Consider the following 17166-nt stretch of genomic DNA (forward strand, 5'->3'; position numbering starts at 1 on the left):
TGTTTCTGTCATTTATGGCGTGTTGTCCAAACTACTTTGGTCATTTAAACCATGTTGTTAAGTGGTTTGTACACGGTACCCACTAAAGCACAATTTGTCAACTGTGATTTATACCTGCACATGTCATTAGAGTTTCTCTGCACTATACCACGCGGTGCCATTAGTGGATTCTGGCCACTAAACCAGTGCCAATGGGAGAGGGGGGTTGGGGATGATGGGGGCAGAGGACGCTTTGAATTTTAAATCCCCTCAATCCTGAAACATCAGCTCATAACTGAATCTCCAACTTGCAGATTATACACACAACTTGCTGCACGTTAACTGACACTCAGCCCTTGTCAGATCGCCAGATATTCAAGCCATTTTCCAGCTGATCTGTAGCTACTAACCTACTAAAAGACCCCCAGGTTTCAGGATCAAGTTCTCTCTTTTCTAGTCCTCCTCTTTAAAGCTTTTGTTTTAACAATTTGCATGTATATGGCACCTTTAATATAGTCAAACCTCCCAAAGTGAATCACAGGATATCTGATATCATTTGGCACTGAGCCACATAAGGAGATGTTAGGACAGGTTGGTTTTGAAGAGCATCTTAAAGGAAGAAAGCAAGGTCGAGACAAAGAGAGGTTTAGAGAGGGAAATCCAGAGCTCAGGGTCTTGGCAGCTGCGAGCACAGTACCTAACGGTGGAGCAATTAAAATCGTGCATGGCCAAAAGTAATGCACCCTCTAATTTTTTTGAGAGTGCACGTGTGAATCGTTCCAGTGTGTGGACCCTTTACATTTCTTTTGTGTGCCTATGAATGTGTGTTAACTTAAAGGGGCAAATTTGTGCACAGCCTGTGAAGGAACTCTTAGGCTGCTGTGTGGCTGTGCAGCTTAGAAGAAAAATTGGTAAAGAGGGCAGAATTGGAGGAGTGCACATTGTAGATGTGAGCCAAGGATAGATGCTTGGGGGACACCAGAGGTAAAGGTGCAGGAGTGGGAAGAGAAGTCATTGCAGGTGACTCTCTGGCTACAATTAGATAGTTAAGAATGGAACCAGGTGAGTGTATTGCCACCCAGCTGGACAATGGTGGATAGGCTTTTGGAAGAGCATGGTGTGGTCGACCATGTCAAAGGCTGCAGACAGCTCAAGAAACACCAGGAGGGATCATTTACAACACATTCAAGGACTTTGGAGAGGAAAACGATGTTGGAGATTGGGTAAACAAGTTGTCATATCCATTTAAGTCTACGCCCTTTGGCAAATAGAGTTGACATGAGGGCCATACAGGGGTGAGAGTGAATAATGGTTTTAATTGAGCTTATTCACAACTCTTTCTCAACCTTGATAACATTAAGGCTAGGGCTAATAAGTGGCAAGTAACATTCATAACAAAAGTGCCAGGCGATGGCCAGTTCCGATAAGAAAGAATCTCATCATCTGTGCTTGATATTCAATGACATTACCATCACTGAATTTCCACCAGCAACATCCTGGAGGACATCACTGACAAGAAACTTAATGGACCAGCCACATAAATATGGTGGCTACAAAAGCAGGTCAGAAGATGAGAATTCTGCAGCGAGTAACTCAGCTGCCAGTTGCCAGCTCCCCAGACCTTTCCAGCACCATCAGGACACATCAGTAGTGTGATGGAATACTCTCTACTTCTCTGAATGGGTGCAGCTCCACTGAAAAACTGAAAAAGCACAACATCATCCAGGACAAAGCAGCCCACTTGATTAGTACCCCACCCACCACCTTAAGCATGCACTCCCTCCACCACCAGTGCAGAGTGCCAGCTGTGTGTACCATCCACCAGATAACTGTAGCAACTTGCCAAGGCTCCTTTGACAGCACCTTCCAAACCTGTGACCTCTATCGCCTAAAAGAACAAGGGCAGCAGACACATGGAACACTTTCACTTGCAAGTTCCCTTCTAAGTCATGTGCCACCCTGACTTGGAACTATATTGCCATTCCTTCACTGTTGCTGGCTCAAAATTGTGGAACTCCTTTCCTAACAGCATTGTGGGTTTACCTACACCATGTGGACTGCAGCAGTTCAAGAAAGCAGCTTACCACCACCTTAAATGGGGGATAAATACTGGGCTTGCCAGCAATACCTACATCCCATGAATGAATAAAAAAAATCGTTTATACAGCTATCTATGCTCCACCTGAACCTCCTCTCACCTCTTTTTATCTAACCCTACCATGTTAATACTGACGGTGGTCCAAACAGAGCTTTGTACAACTGTAGTAAAGCTTCCCCCACTTTATATTCTAACCCTCTTGTTATAAAGATCTCCACTGCTCTTGACTTTTCACCATTTAAGTAATACTTACCTCCACATGCAAAATAGATGAGCCCCCACACACATGCATTGAAATCCATTTGCTACAGTTTTGAAACATTGCTTTTTTTGAGTTGAAATAGAATTTAATTAAAGAGCACGATTTTGTAAAGTAATTATTTTGAGAAAACTGGTTTGGAATTTTCTTTAGCACACACTTCATATGCCTATGTTATTAGGGGATTCATTAGCTATGGTGTTACCACATAAATTAAATGGCTGTATTCCAACTAATAGTAACTTTCAAATGGAAATGGGATAAATGCGTAAAAAAAAGTTGTAGGGCTATGGGGAAAGAGCACGGGGACATGGGTCTAAGCGGCTGGTTCTTTTAAAGAGTTGGCGATAGCATGGTGGACCAAACGGCCTTCTGCTGTGTTTTATGATTTTACGTACAGATAACACTCAGGAGACACAGCCCAGCTATCAAAGCCTTGGCCTCCCAATGTGACATTAACATGTGTTAAGCTATATCCAGCTCTGCTATCCAGATTTCCATGCTTCGGCTGATTGGATTTATACACAAGTTCTGTGATCCTCTGGGAGTCTGATCTGGCCAAGAGAAACTTAAGCTTGATGTCCCAAGCTTAAGTCATTCGATAATTCTAGACTTGTCAGTAGGACGTGTTGATATCACCAGTCCAGTTGTCCCAAGACTGAGCTTACCAGTTCCAGAAATGCCAATTTATCCTGGGCTGGAACCTTACTCTAGCGATGCGCTTTTTATTGAAAGGGTTTTCTCTGCCCCATTCCATCATTCCATGTAGAGCGGCAGCCATAGAGTTTGGAAGAACCTATGAAATCAATAGCACCTCTAAAAGCTGCAGCATTCTCTCCAGCCATATTGGGGGCTTCTGGTTAGGTGATGTTGCTAAAATCCTGGCATGGTTGTGGGGAGGTGGGGGTTGCGGTTTGGGGGTGAACCCAAAATCTTTCAACTTAGAGGCCAAAGGGCTGCCAAGCTGACAAGGGACAGAGGGAAGACATTGAAGTCTGAGTTCCAGGATCCAGCATGACAGACTGGATTGTCATTTTTTAGCCATTGTTTCCAGGCACATCATAACTGAAAACCTCCTAGCTGGGACTCGTCCAATGTTGACAATTTTCAGAACGAGAGGAAGGCGTGAGTTAGAAATGAAGGGGGAGGGAGAAAGGGAACTATAGAGAAAGAAAGAAGCTAAAACATTTTCAACAATGGGGAACCAGCAGTGTTTCTTTGAAGCCATTATCCTTCTCAGGTGGCAGAATCCTATTCCACTGGCCAATTATTTTTTGTGTTCTCTGAAAAGAAGTGGAGATCCCTGGCCCAAATTAAAAACAGTTAACATTTAGCAGTTAGTGTCTGCTTTAACTACTGTAATACCATAAGTTGGCTTGTGTCACTCCATATTGTTCCATCCAGACTGATAGGTTAATGGAAACAGAAAGTGCTGGAAAAATTCAGCAGGTCTGGCAGCATCTGTGGAGACAGAGACAGATTTAACGTTTCGAGTCCAATAAGACGACTTATAATGGACTCCACATTAACTCCGTTTCTCTCTCCGCAGATCCTGCCAAACCTGCTGAGTTTTTCCAGCACTTTCAGTTTTTATTTCAGATCTCCAGTATCCACAACATTTTGCTTTTATGATAGATTAATGGTCTCTGGACTCTGCTGGCTGGTAGGATTAGATAGGCGCTGTTACACTTATCACTTCACATTACCAGACACTGCACTGGCTCCTCATGTTTACATTGGAAAGGATATATCAGAATATTAAAGCAGACTTATCTTTAATGAAACAAACTCATCTGAAGCATTTCCAGACTACCCTGCCCAATACATTCAATCACATCTCTATTTTTTTTGTGAAGAATTGCCTAAAACTAGTTTGGTTTTTTTTACATATATATTTATGGAACACCATTAATGGGAGTAACACCATATATAATGATTGCTCTTTGTTTGATGGGGAAACTACATTCAAAGGGCTAGATCATGGGTCAGCAACCTTTTTTTTTACCTGAACAGCCTTTTAAACAGAAGGTTTAACATTAAAACAATTGGGAGCCAGAAGACTAAAGTTTTAAACCAAACGCTTGGTAAGTTGCCTAGTGCCTCTGATGGAATGTAAAATTTAATATATAATTGAAATATACATGTACTGATTTTTCATATAAATAGAAAAAATTCAAAATTAAGATAGTTCTATCTCTGAATTATCACATTTTTTGACTTTTTAAAGCAATATTTTTGTCAGTAAAGTCATCTTTAAAACAAACTTTAACTCAGTGTTTCACATATTGGTGGCATGCCTGTTGGTTGCTAGCTGTGTGGCCTATCTTGCCGAGAGACACTAGTCTTACTGTGGCAGATACTTCAAACTGGTTTATTAACACCATATAGGATTGCTTACAGAGTAGGTATGTCTCTTATGAGTACAGACTGTTCCATCTTTTCTCCCAAGAGGGGCTGATTACTGTGTGTGTGTATGAGCAGGGGAGTGGATGATTACTGTGTGTGTCGGGTGAGGAGAGAGGCTGATTACTGTGTGCGTGGGCAGGGGTGGAGGGCGGGAGAAGAGGGGAGAAGAAAGGGGATGATTACAGTGCGTGAGGTGAGGGGGAAAGGAGAGAGGAAAGGGGCTGGTTAGAGCATGTGAGCGCAGTGGTGGTGGAAGAGGAGCTGATTACAGTGTGTGTGGGGTTGATGTGAGTGGAAGAGGGGTTGATTACTGTGTGTGTTGGGGGAAGAGGTTGGTTGGTTATAACGTGTAGGAAGGGTGTTGGGGAGAGGGGCTTCAATGAGTCTTCTGTCACCAGGAAATATGGAGACTAAAACCTACATGAGTACATATAATAACATGTTTACATTTGAAAGATTTTCACATTTATGTGATGTATATGTTAATACACAAACTGTAATAATTATTTACTGCAACAAAAACAGAATTACCTGGAAAAACTCAGCAGGTCTGGCAGCATCGGCGGAGAAGAAAAGAGTTGATGTTTCGAGTCCTCATGACCCTTCGACAGAACTTGAGTTCGAGTCCAAGAAAGAGTTGAAATATAAGCTGGTTTAAGGTGTGTGGGGGGGAGCGGAGAGAGAGAGGGAGAGAGAAGTGGAGGGGGTTGGTGTGGTTGCAGGGACAAACAAGCAGTGATAGAAGCAGATCATCAAAAGATGTCACCAACAATAGAACAAAAGAACACATAGGTGTTAAAGTTGGTGATATTATCTAAACAAATGTGCTAATTAAGAATGGATGGTAGGGCACTCAAGGTATAGCTCTAGTGGGGGTGGGGAGAGCATAAAAGATTTTAAAATATTTAAAAATAATGGAAATAGGTGGGAAAAGAAAAATCTATATAATTTATTGGAAAAAAACAAAAGGAAGGGGTAAACAGAAAGGGGGTGGGGATGGGGGAGGGAGCTCAAGACCTAAAGTTGTTGAATTCAATATTCAGTCCGGAAGGCTGTAAAGTGCCTAGTCGGAAGATGAGGTGTTGTTCCTCCAGTTTGCGTTGGGCTTCACTGGAACAATGCAGCAAGCCAAGGACAGACATGTGGGCAAGAGAGCAGGGTGGAGTGTTAAAATGGCAAGCAACAGGGAGGTTTCGGTCATTCTTGCGGACAGACCGCAGGTGTTCTGCAAAGCGGTCACCCAGTTTACGTTTGGTCTCTCCAATGTAGAGGAGACCACATTGGGAGCAACGAATGCAGTAGACTAAGTTGGGGGAAATGCAAGTGAAATGCTGCTTCACTTGAAAGGAGTGTTTGGACCCTTGGACGGTGAGGAGAGAGGAAGTGAAGGGGCAGGTGTTGCATCTTTTGCATGGGCATGGGGTGGTGCCATAGGAGGAGGTTGAGGAGTAGGGGGTGATGGAGGAGTGGACCAGGGTGTCCCGGAGGGAGCGATCCCTACGGAATGCCGATGGGGGGGGTAAAGGGAAGATGTGTTTGGTGGTGGCATCATGCTGGAGTTGGCAGAAATGGCGGAGGATGATCCTTTGAATGCGGAGGCTGGTGGGGTGATAAGTGAGGACAGGGGGACCCTATCATGTTTCTGGGAGGGAGGAGAAGGCGTGAGGGCGGATGCGCGGGAGATGGGCCGGACACGGTTGAGGGCCCTGTCAACGACCGTGGGTGGAAAACCTCGGTTAAGGAAGAAGGAGGACATGTCAGAGGAACTGTTTTTGAAGGTAGCATCATCGGAACAGATGCGACGGAGGCGAAGGAACTGAGAGAATGGGATGGAGTCCTTACAGGAAGCGGGGTGTGAGGAGCTGTAGTCGAGGTAGCTGTGGGAGTCGGTGGGTTTGTAATGGATATTGGTGGACAGTCTATCACCAGAGATTGAGACAGAGAGGTCAAGGAAGGGAAGGGAAGTGTCAGAGATGGACCACGTGAAAATGATGGAGTGGTGGAGATTGGAAGCAAAATTAATAAATTTTTCCAAGTCCCGACGAGAGAGTGAAGCAGCACCGAAGAAAGAGTTGTGGAAGGGGGCCGGAGTAGGACTGGAACAAGGAATGTTCCACATACCCCATAAAGAGACAGGCATAGCTGGGGCCCATGCGGGTACCCATAGCCACACCTTTTATTTGGAGGAAGTGAGAGGAGTTGAAGGAGAAATTGTTCAGCGTGAGAACAAGTTCAGCCAGACGGTGGAGAGTAGTGGTGGATGGGGATTGTTTGGGCCTCTGTTCGAGGAAGAAGCTAAGGGCCCTCAGACCATCTTGGTGGGGGATGGAGGTGTAGAGGGATTGGACGTCCATGGTGAAGAGGAAGCGGTTGGGGCCAGGGAACTGGAAATTGTTGATGTGACGTAAGGTGTCAGAGGAATCACGGATGTAGGTGGGAAGGGACTGGACAAGGGGAGAGAGAAGGGAGTCAAGATAATGAGAAATGAGTTCTGTGGGGCAGGAACAAGCTGAGATAATCGGTCTACCGGGGCAGTTCTGTTTGTGGATTTTGGGTAGGAGATAGAAGCGGGCCGTCCGAGGTTGCGCGGCTATCAGGTTGGAAGCTGTGGGAGGAAGATGCCCAGAGGAAATGAGGTCAGTGACAGTAGAGACCAAACGTAAACTGGGCGACCGCTTTGCAGAACACCTGTGGTCTGTCCGCAAGAATGACCCAAACCTCCCTGTCGCTTGCCATTTTAACACTCCACCCTGCTCTCTTGCCCACATGTCTGTCCTTGGCTTGCTGCATTGTTCCAGTGAAGCCCAAAGCAAACTGGAGGAACAACACCTCATCTTCCGACTAGGCACTTACAGCCTTCCGGACTGAATATTGAATTCAACAACTTTAGGTCTTGAGCTCCCTCCCCCATCCCCACCCCCTTTCTGTTTCCCCCTTCCTTTTGTTTTTTTTCTAATAAATTATATAGATTTTTCTTTTCCCACCTATTTCCATTATTTTTAAATATTTTAAAATCTTTTATGCTCTCCCCACCCCCACTAGAGCTATACCTTGAGTGCCCTACCATCCATTCTTAATTAGCACATTCGTTTAGATAATATCACCAACTTTAACACCTATGTGTTCTTTTGTTCTATTGTTGGTGACATCTTTTGATGATCTGCTTCTATCACTGCTTGTTTGTCCCTACAGCCACACCAACCCCCTCCACTTCTCTCTCTCTCTCTCTCTCCACCCCCCCCCCCCCCCCACACACACCGTAAACCAGCTTATATTTCAACTCTTTCTTGGACTCGAACTCAAGTTCTGTTGAAGGGGCATAAGGACTCGAAACATCAACTCTTTTCTTCTCCGCCGATACTGCCAAACCTGCTGAGTTTTTCCAGGTAATTCTGTTTTTGTTTTGGATTTCCAGCATCCGCAGTTTTTTTGTTTTTATAATTATTTACTGAACGTTGCTATTAGGGCCAGGGAGAGAAATCGTGGGTCCTGGTGCTTCTCCTGTTTCTGGACACCCTATTTCTCCTCCTGTCGCCACTTCAACCCTCCCCTGAAGCATGCATGATATTTTTTTCACCTTTCAAGATTCACCAAACAATTACAGAAAGATCCTAGTAAAATGTTGGCATTTGGTTACATATGTTGTCTGATATATATGTAGCATGGGTCATTCATGTTAAGAGCAGCAACAATATAATGCAGTGTTAGTTGTGTGTGCATCCCATAGGTGATCCCACCATGACTATTAAACAAACCAGAGAGAACAAATTTCACTTTAATAGCATTGTGCAATATTGTTCGTTTGATAGGAAAGTGTCCAATTAGTTATTTACATCACTGTGCAGACGATAACACTGATTTTGGTGACTGCCTCAGCCCTGATTAACATGTTCTGCACATTGCATCGTATGAACATGGTGACAGTACATTCATATTTGGGGGAGAGATTCAATACATAATGGAATGATTGAACAACTTAGGTCTTCATTATCAGTGAGAAGCGTTGAAGCCCTCAGGTATCTCAGTGCAAAACAACTTTTAAGAGGCCAGATGACAAAGACTAAATGGTTCACAGTTGTATCTGTGTTTTCTTGATCAGCAAGTCTGAAGACTCTGCTGATTGCTGCTTCTTACTACAATATATTATCAATATTTTACTATGCAACACAACCTAATCATGATATTTTAATACTTCAAAAAACTCATAAAAAGCACCAAGATATATAATAGGTAAGTAGACAAAAGGAAAAGGTTGAAGTCAGTGGAAAAGAGACTTGAGAATCATATGCAGTATTAAATAGGTTATTGATTCATTATGCATTCCTGTCCTGGTAATTTCACCCCACAAAGCTTGCTCACAGTAACTTAATTAGCAACAAAATAAACAGAACTCCAGCCATGATTCCGCCCTCTGTTTGCAAGGTAACTAGATGACAAAGGCATCTAGTCCAGCTCATCTCATCCATCCAGAATGACATATGGACATAGGTATTAGGAGCAGAGTAAACCATTCAGCCCCATGAGCCTGCTCTGCCATTTGATAACATTGCCCATATTATACCAGTGACTACAACTCAAAAGTACCTAATTGGCTCTAACATGAATTGAGACATTGTGAAAGGTGCTGTTTAAATGTAGGTTTTGTCTTTCTTTCATTACACCTGCATGCAGTAGGCAGATTGATTGTAGCAATGGTGAAATTGGAGGCCCAATGCTGATTCTTTAAGGATAATTAATCATAGAGCAAGCAACTATTAGGAAAGTAGTTACAAAGAATCACTATATTTACAAAACAAATAATTCTGTAGCTAATACAACCATTCCACTCTGACTTCTCTGACACCAACCCACTGTCGTACAACTGTGTTTTACACTGTGAATTTACACGATCCATGAAGTTCCATATGATGTTGCATTACATTTCTACCAAATAAATTTGAAAATAATATTTAAAGAAAAATAATTGTAGTTTGAGGTGAGAGAGAAACAGGCTAATAAAGTTGTAAAATGTAATTAACAAGAAACTCCAACAGCAAAAAAAAAGTGTAACGGTAAAATTCTGAGAGAAAATATTTCTAGAAGCATAGGACTGGGTTTTCGTAAAGATCGTTTATGGTAAAAGCCCTTTATGCTGTTTCTCTGGGATTTCAAGGGTTTTTTTTAACCGAAGTTACAATGGATGATCAGGAATCCTCAACCCAGTCTGACCACCTTTGGCTAGATTTTAAACAGGAAGATGCAGGGGAGATGAACCTAGGATGGTGTAGAGATTTGTAAAACACTTCCTTAAGCAATCTCCTAGTGACAAATAGTGACATTCCCAGACTTTGCAAGAGTAATAAAACGGGTGATAGTGAGTCAACACCCTGTTTTGCATCATTCCTGGTTTTTAGTTTCTTACATTTATTTTGATGAGGCCCAAGATTCTCAAGCCTCTGGTACACCCATCAGAATTGTCTCTACTTTAGAGCATAATGAAAATTTAGACTAATATTTATATACTGGTTTAAATTCAAAAGAGAATTTTAAGAAGTGTTTAGTATTTAATTTTGCGGCACTAAACCTTAGAAGTGAGATGGACAGAGGTGTGTGAAGACCTAGGATGGAGTCAGCACCATACCTGTACCCTCTAGTGTATATATGTATATAGTTATGAGTTGTTAATAAAGACTTGCTGTTAATATGCTCAAGGTTACAAAGCCTACTTCTTGTCTGAAGCAGGATTCTTCATGGTGGCAGTGTCCAGATCAAAAACCCTTATCCTTACAAGAATTAAAAACTAAGATAAAGAACACCTTCAATAGATTCTGAACTGAAACAAGCTCCCAAATGAAGCTGCTGACATGGAGAAAATTTACCAGAGAGAAAGAGCTCCAGAAAGAGAAGAGCCTGGAAGCGAAAAGTTAGAAGGGTTTATTCCAGCCTAAGACTCGCATTGAATTTCCCTTGGAAGTCCAGCTTCAGCAAGCAGAGCTCACAACCTGCAAGGGTGAGATAAAACTTTTAAAATTCCAGGCCAGCCAGTCCTGAAGAGCCAGCAAGCCTGGAAGATCCGTTGTTCAGCAGTGAATGGCGACACCACCTTGGAAACCTGTAATCTCTTAAAGCTGTACCCACATTTTTAAAAACCTTCAAAATGGATCACAATTCCACACTTCCAGCTCCACTAGGATTCGTCCATGGTCACAGAAATTGAGCTTTTGGAGGAAAAGATTTTTAAGCTACAGCATTTCTACAGATCTAAGTAAAAAAATCAGAAGCAGGGCAAGTCAATGCACTTCTTTACTCGACTGGGTCAATTGCAAACGACATCACTGCATGACAAGCTATTGTTGAGTCATCTGCCAAATTTGATGTTTTAAAATCCTTTGACATTTATTTCAACCTGAGATCCAATAAACTATTGGAGAGCCAAATTTAATAAGGGAGTCCAACTGCCTGGGGAACCTGTTGATTCCTTCATAAACAATTGCTACAAGCTGGTAGAGGGATGTGCATATGTGATTTCAAGTCTGAGCTCATCCAAGACAGAACCATGGTGAGTGTTGCAGACGCTTCACTCTCTGACCTCCTACAAATTAAAGATGATCTTACCCTGGACAAGGAATCCAGCTAGTTAGACTGCCTGAGTTACATGAACAACACAGGGCCATCTTAAGGGGAGAGAACGCTACTTGGTGCAGAAATCAACCCTCAGTCCACCATATTAGGTCGCAGAAACACAGTGACCATCCAAGTCAAAGAAACCAATTCCTAAAACACCCAGCAGAGCAACCTTGCCAGCCCTCACAGGAAAGATCAGTGTCCTGCAAGCACTGCCCAATGCATCCACTGCAACCGAGAGGGACACTTGGTAAACTGTGCAAGTCAAAACCCCAGCACCGCACAGACATCTCAAAGGTCATCCACGAGGTTGAGACTGAAAACCCTGAAGACACACAACCATGCTTCTGGGTGACATCAGAGAGTGCGTTACTTCATTTTGGAATGCTGACATCTTGGTAAACCATCATCTAACAAACTTTAAGTTAGTTTCAGGTGCCAGTGTGACCGTCCTGTCGGATGAGGAAACATGGCTCTAAGGCCTTTGGATTCGAACGATGGACACTCCACTTTATGGAGCAGGGGGAGTCCGACTCCCGGTCATCTGCATGATCCTTGAACCAGTGACGTATGGCAACAGCCAGATCTTTGAGCTGATGTACGTTGTCCGGAATCAGCCTTTCTCTCTTGTGAGCAGGAATGCAAGCGTAGCCCTTGATCTCCTCCAGACAGAAGATGTCAAAACTACCACTATTGTTAGCCAACTAGAACTGCATGGTCCTGAGTCCTCAAACACTAAAGAGCAGTCAGACTCTGATTTCACCTGCGATCTGTTTTCTTTTTGCAGAGAAGATTTGTCCATTATCATTCCAGGTCCTGGAAAGTCCCCAGTGGTCAGACCAACCTGCAGCACTTGGGATTACCATAGCACCTCTGGTGGAAGTGGTACCAGAGAAGAATCAACAGTCTGAGGAGCCTCCACCTCCAACAACTGTACAGTTGGTAGACACACCAACCACTATGCACACAAGGCAACTTCCAGCCAGCGTGTCAGAGCCACAAGGGATGCCGGAACCTCTTGGCAGTTTTGCACCAGCATCAACAAAAAACAGAGGTGAGCATGCTCGTCAATCTTCTTCTTGCCAGAGTGACACCCTTCCTCAGCCTCAGAGACCTTTTCGACAGCCCAAATGGAGAAAGAAGAAACAACACCATCAAGCAGACAAATGCTATTTTCATTCACCCCACCAGAAACAATCAAGAGTAACAACAACCATTCACCACCGAAGCAGCCAGACCAACCAGGCATGGTTTAACGTTAAGCAATTGGAGAAACAGATGAAACCATTACCCAGATGCCAGTCTAACCTTCAAACCAACAACACAAACCGGAACCACCAGAGCCTAACACTCTCCCAATAGTATGGCGAATGAGATGTGGAAGGGTTATAATGCCTCCAGACCGTGTGACCCTCTAACTTCAAGGGCTTGAAGAGGGGAGATGGGGTAATGAGAATGTTGCAAATGTTAATAGTAATAGCAAAAATGTTGGAATAGCATTAACTTTGTAACAATAAGGTAAATGCACAAGGCTTATTAGAATGTAAGATTTGAAGTAAACTGAAGTAACTCTATATCCATGGGATAAAGACTTGGGGGTTTATGTAGTAGGGTCTAGTACAAGCAAGGTTAATGTGGAAATGAGTACAGTATGCCCACGAGCATGATGTAAGAAAGCATGTGACCCAGAGCTAGAGTGTTCAGAGATGGACAGAGATGTGTAAAGACCTAGGATGGAGCCAGCTCCATATTTGTACCTGCTACTGTATATATGTATATAGTTATGAGTTGTTAATAAAGACTTGCTGTTAAAGTACCCAAGACTACAAAGCCTACTTCATGGTGTCTGAAACAGGATTCTTCAGTTTGGGGTGGGAGGATGGGGGGAGTTTGCAGGGGGCTGGTGGGTGGTTGGAGGGGAGGGGTGGAGTACAGGGAGAATAAGACCAATCAGCTTGGGAGCTTTACATTGAGCTCATCTTGTTGGACAGCAAAAAATCCTTGTCATTCTCATTCTAGACCCCTAGATAGAGCCAGTGAAGCCCGATTTCTTGTGGTTGGTGGAAAGCAGTACCTTACAGACCGGGGGATGGCAACCTTAATAACAAGATGAGCTATTTCTTAAACTTCAAGTAAAAACGCAATTTCTTAAAAGCTGCAATGCTTTTACTCAATTAGCGCTAATGAGAATCCGGAGACTCATTTCAAAATGTTAGAAGTTTTTACATAAGAGTTTTAATTGATTGATACTTTTTCACAAGTACAAGATTAATAAAAGGTGAAAAAAATGAAACTAGCCATTTAATACCACCAAATTGGGTTTGATTAATCAAGGTTGGGAGGTGTGTATGAATCCTTAATAAGCTACAAGTGACTCTGGAGCTGTACGTTGCGGACTTCTGTGATAGACCACCAGGGCAATAATTCTGGAAATAATCAGCAGGTCAGGCAGCATCCGTGTAGAGAGAAGCAGGGTTAATGTTTCAGGTTTATGACCCTTTTCAAAACTGGGGAAAGTTAGAAATGTAATAGGTTTTGAGCAAGGGGTGGGTGGGACAAGGACAATAGGAAGGTCCTTTACCTATTATAGTATCCATTCAACACTTCCAAGTTTTGTAGCATCCATAAATTTTGAAATTGTGCCCTGTACTCCTAGGTCTCAGTCATTCATGTATATGAAGAACAGCAGGTGTCCTAACACCAATCTCTGGGGAACTCCACTATAAGCTTCCCTCCAGTCCAAAAAACAACCATTCACCACTACTGTTTCCTGTCACTCAGCCAATTTCATATCCATGTTGCTACTGTCCTTTTTATTCTATGAGCTCTAACTTTGTTCATAGGTCTGTTCTGCAGCACTTTATCAAAAGCCTTTTGGAAGTCTATGTACACCATATCAGAAGCATTACCCTCATCTATCCTCTCTGTTACCTCATCAAAAAACTTGAGCAAGTTAGTTAAAATGATTTGCTCTTAACAAATGTGTGCTAGTTTTCCTTAATTAATCAGCATTTGCCCAAGTGACTATTAATTTTGTCCCAAATTATCCTTTCTAAAAGCTTCCCCACAACTGGGGTTAAACTGGCTGGCTTTTAATTGCTGGGCTTATCTTTACACCTTTTTTTGAACAAGGGTGTAACATTTGCAATCTTCCAGTCCTCAGGCACCACCCAAATCTAAGGAAAATTGGAAAATTATGGCCAGTTCTTCTGCAGTTTCCACTCTCACATCCCTCAGTATGCTTGGATGCGTCTTATCTGGTCTTGGTGTCTTTATCAACTTTAAGTACAGACATCCTATCTAATACCCCTTCCTGAACAGTTGTAAACCCTTCAAAACATCTCAACTACCTCCTCTTTCATCATGACCTGGGCAGCACCTTCTTTCTTAATAAAGACAGATGCAAAGTATTTATTTAATACCTCAGCCATGCCCCTGCTTCCATGTGTAAATCCCCTTTTTGGTCCCTAATTAGCTCCACTCCTCCTCTTACCACTCTTTTACTAGTTATATGCCTATAGAAGACTTTTGGATTTCCTTTTATGTTCTCATTCTCTCTCTTTGCTTCTCTTATCTGTTTTAGCAATTCCCTCTGAGCCTTTTATATTTGGCCTGGTTCTCAATTGTATTATCTATCTGACATCATAAGTACACATTTTCTGCTTCATCTTAACCTCTATTTCTTTTGTCATCCAGAGTGCCCTAGATTTGTTTGGCTCCTTTTACCCTTTTGTGGGTATATTGTTCAGTTACAGTTTTGCCTGCCAATCTTTGATTCCACTTTTTCTGGGCCAACTCCATTCTTACCCCATTGAAATTGGTTTTCCCCCAGCTCTTCTTATCCTGGATTGCTCCTTGTCATTTTCTATAACGAACCTAAATCTTCAATACAATGAGCACAGCAAATTTCCCCTCCTGATGCTTGATCATTTGACCCATCTCATTCCCAAGAGCCAGGTCCAGCAATGCCTCTGTTCTCACTGGGCTGGAAACATACTGCTGTAGAAAATTCTCCTGAACACATTCTAGGAACTCTTTCCCCTCTCTGCCCATTACACTACTATTCTCCCAGTCTGTTTTCCTATCATTAAGTTCCTGCACTATAACTACTCTATAATTCTTGCACTTTTCAGTAATTGTTTTGCAGATTTGTTCCTCTACATCTTTCCCACTAGTTTGTGGCCTTTTAGACTACACCAAGTAATGTAATTGCACTTTTTTTGTTCCTTAGCTCTAGCCAAACAGATTCAGTTCTTGACCCCTCTGAGACATCCTGTTCTTCAGCAATGTAATGTTCTCCTTAATCAATACTGCCGCTCCTCCTCCTTTACTATCTTTCCTGAATACCTGAATGGAGTTGGCCCAGAAAAAGTGGAATCAAAGATTGGCAGGCAAAACTAACTGAACAATATACCCACAAAAGGGTAAAAGGAGGCAAACAAATCTAGGGCACTCTGGATGACAAAAGAAATAGAGGTTAAGATGAAGCAGAAAATGTGTATTTAATACCCAGTCCTGCCCATCTGTTATCGGCACATCAAATTTCCACATGGCTATCTGCATCTGCAACTCACTGGTCTTATTTATCACATTCTGCCATTCACATACACGCACTTTAATGCTAATTTAGACTTTATTACTTTCCTCCTTATGTTGAGCCCAACTAATACACCTATTTCCTATACTAGAACTATCTCTCTCCAAATATTCCTTGCACCTTGGTAGAGACAGAAGCTAGAATTGGAGAAGCAAGGATATGTTGGAGGGTTGTGCGGGAGATTACAGAGGGTTGTGGGGGATGAGACCATAGAGGGATTTGAGCATAAGGATGACAATTTTAAAATCAAGGTATTGCTTAACTGGGAGCCAGTGTAGGTCAGGAGTGAAAGGAACTTGGTACGAGTTAGGACAAAGGCAACAGAGTTTTGGCTGATGTCAGTTTTTTATACAGAGAAGAACGTGGGAGGCCAGCCACAAGTGCATTGGAATAGTTAAGTCTAGTAGTAAGATAGATGTGGATGAGGGTTTGAGCAGCAAATGAACTGAAGCAGGGATGGAGTCCAAAAAGTTACGGAGCTGGAAATAGGCAGTCTTAATGATGATGCAGATTTGTAGTTGGAAGCTCACCTTGCAGTCAAATATGATACCAATGTTCAGCCACAAACAGTTGCTAGGGAGAGGCATGGAATCAGTGGTTGCAGAATGGGGGTTTTGTGGGGAACCTAAGACAATGGCTTCGGTCTTCCCAATATTTAGTTGGATGAATATTTTGCTCATCTGGTACTGAATGTTGGACAAGCAGTCTAGAGTTAGTGGAAGAGACGATAAAGTATTGGGAGTCATCAGCGAACATGCGAAAAGTGATAAAAACAAAAACAGAATTACCTGGAAAAACTCAGCAGGTCTGGCAGCATCGGTGGAGAAGAAAAGAGTTGACGTTTTGAGTCCTCATGACCCTTTGCTGTATTTTCAGATGATGTCACAAAGGCACCATTTTTATGAGAACCAGGAAGGGGCCAAGGATAGATCCTTGGGAGACATCAGAGGTAACAGTGTGGGAATAGGAACAGAAGCCAATGCAAGTGATTTTCTGGCTATGATTAGATAGATAAGAATGGATTCAGCCAAGTGCTGTCCCATGCAGCCGGACAAGAATGGAAAGGCATTCGAGGAGGATGATGTGGTCAACCGTGCCAAAGGCTGCAGACAGGTCGAGAAGGATAAAGAAGGAAAGTCTCCCTTTATCTCAGTCACATAGGATGCAATTTGTGACTTTGATAAGAGCAGTTTTGATACTGTGGCAGAGGAAGAGCCATGATAG

This window comes from Carcharodon carcharias, chromosome 20 (assembly GCF_017639515.1).
Source record: "Carcharodon carcharias isolate sCarCar2 chromosome 20, sCarCar2.pri, whole genome shotgun sequence".
NCBI lineage: Eukaryota > Metazoa > Chordata > Chondrichthyes > Lamniformes > Lamnidae > Carcharodon > Carcharodon carcharias.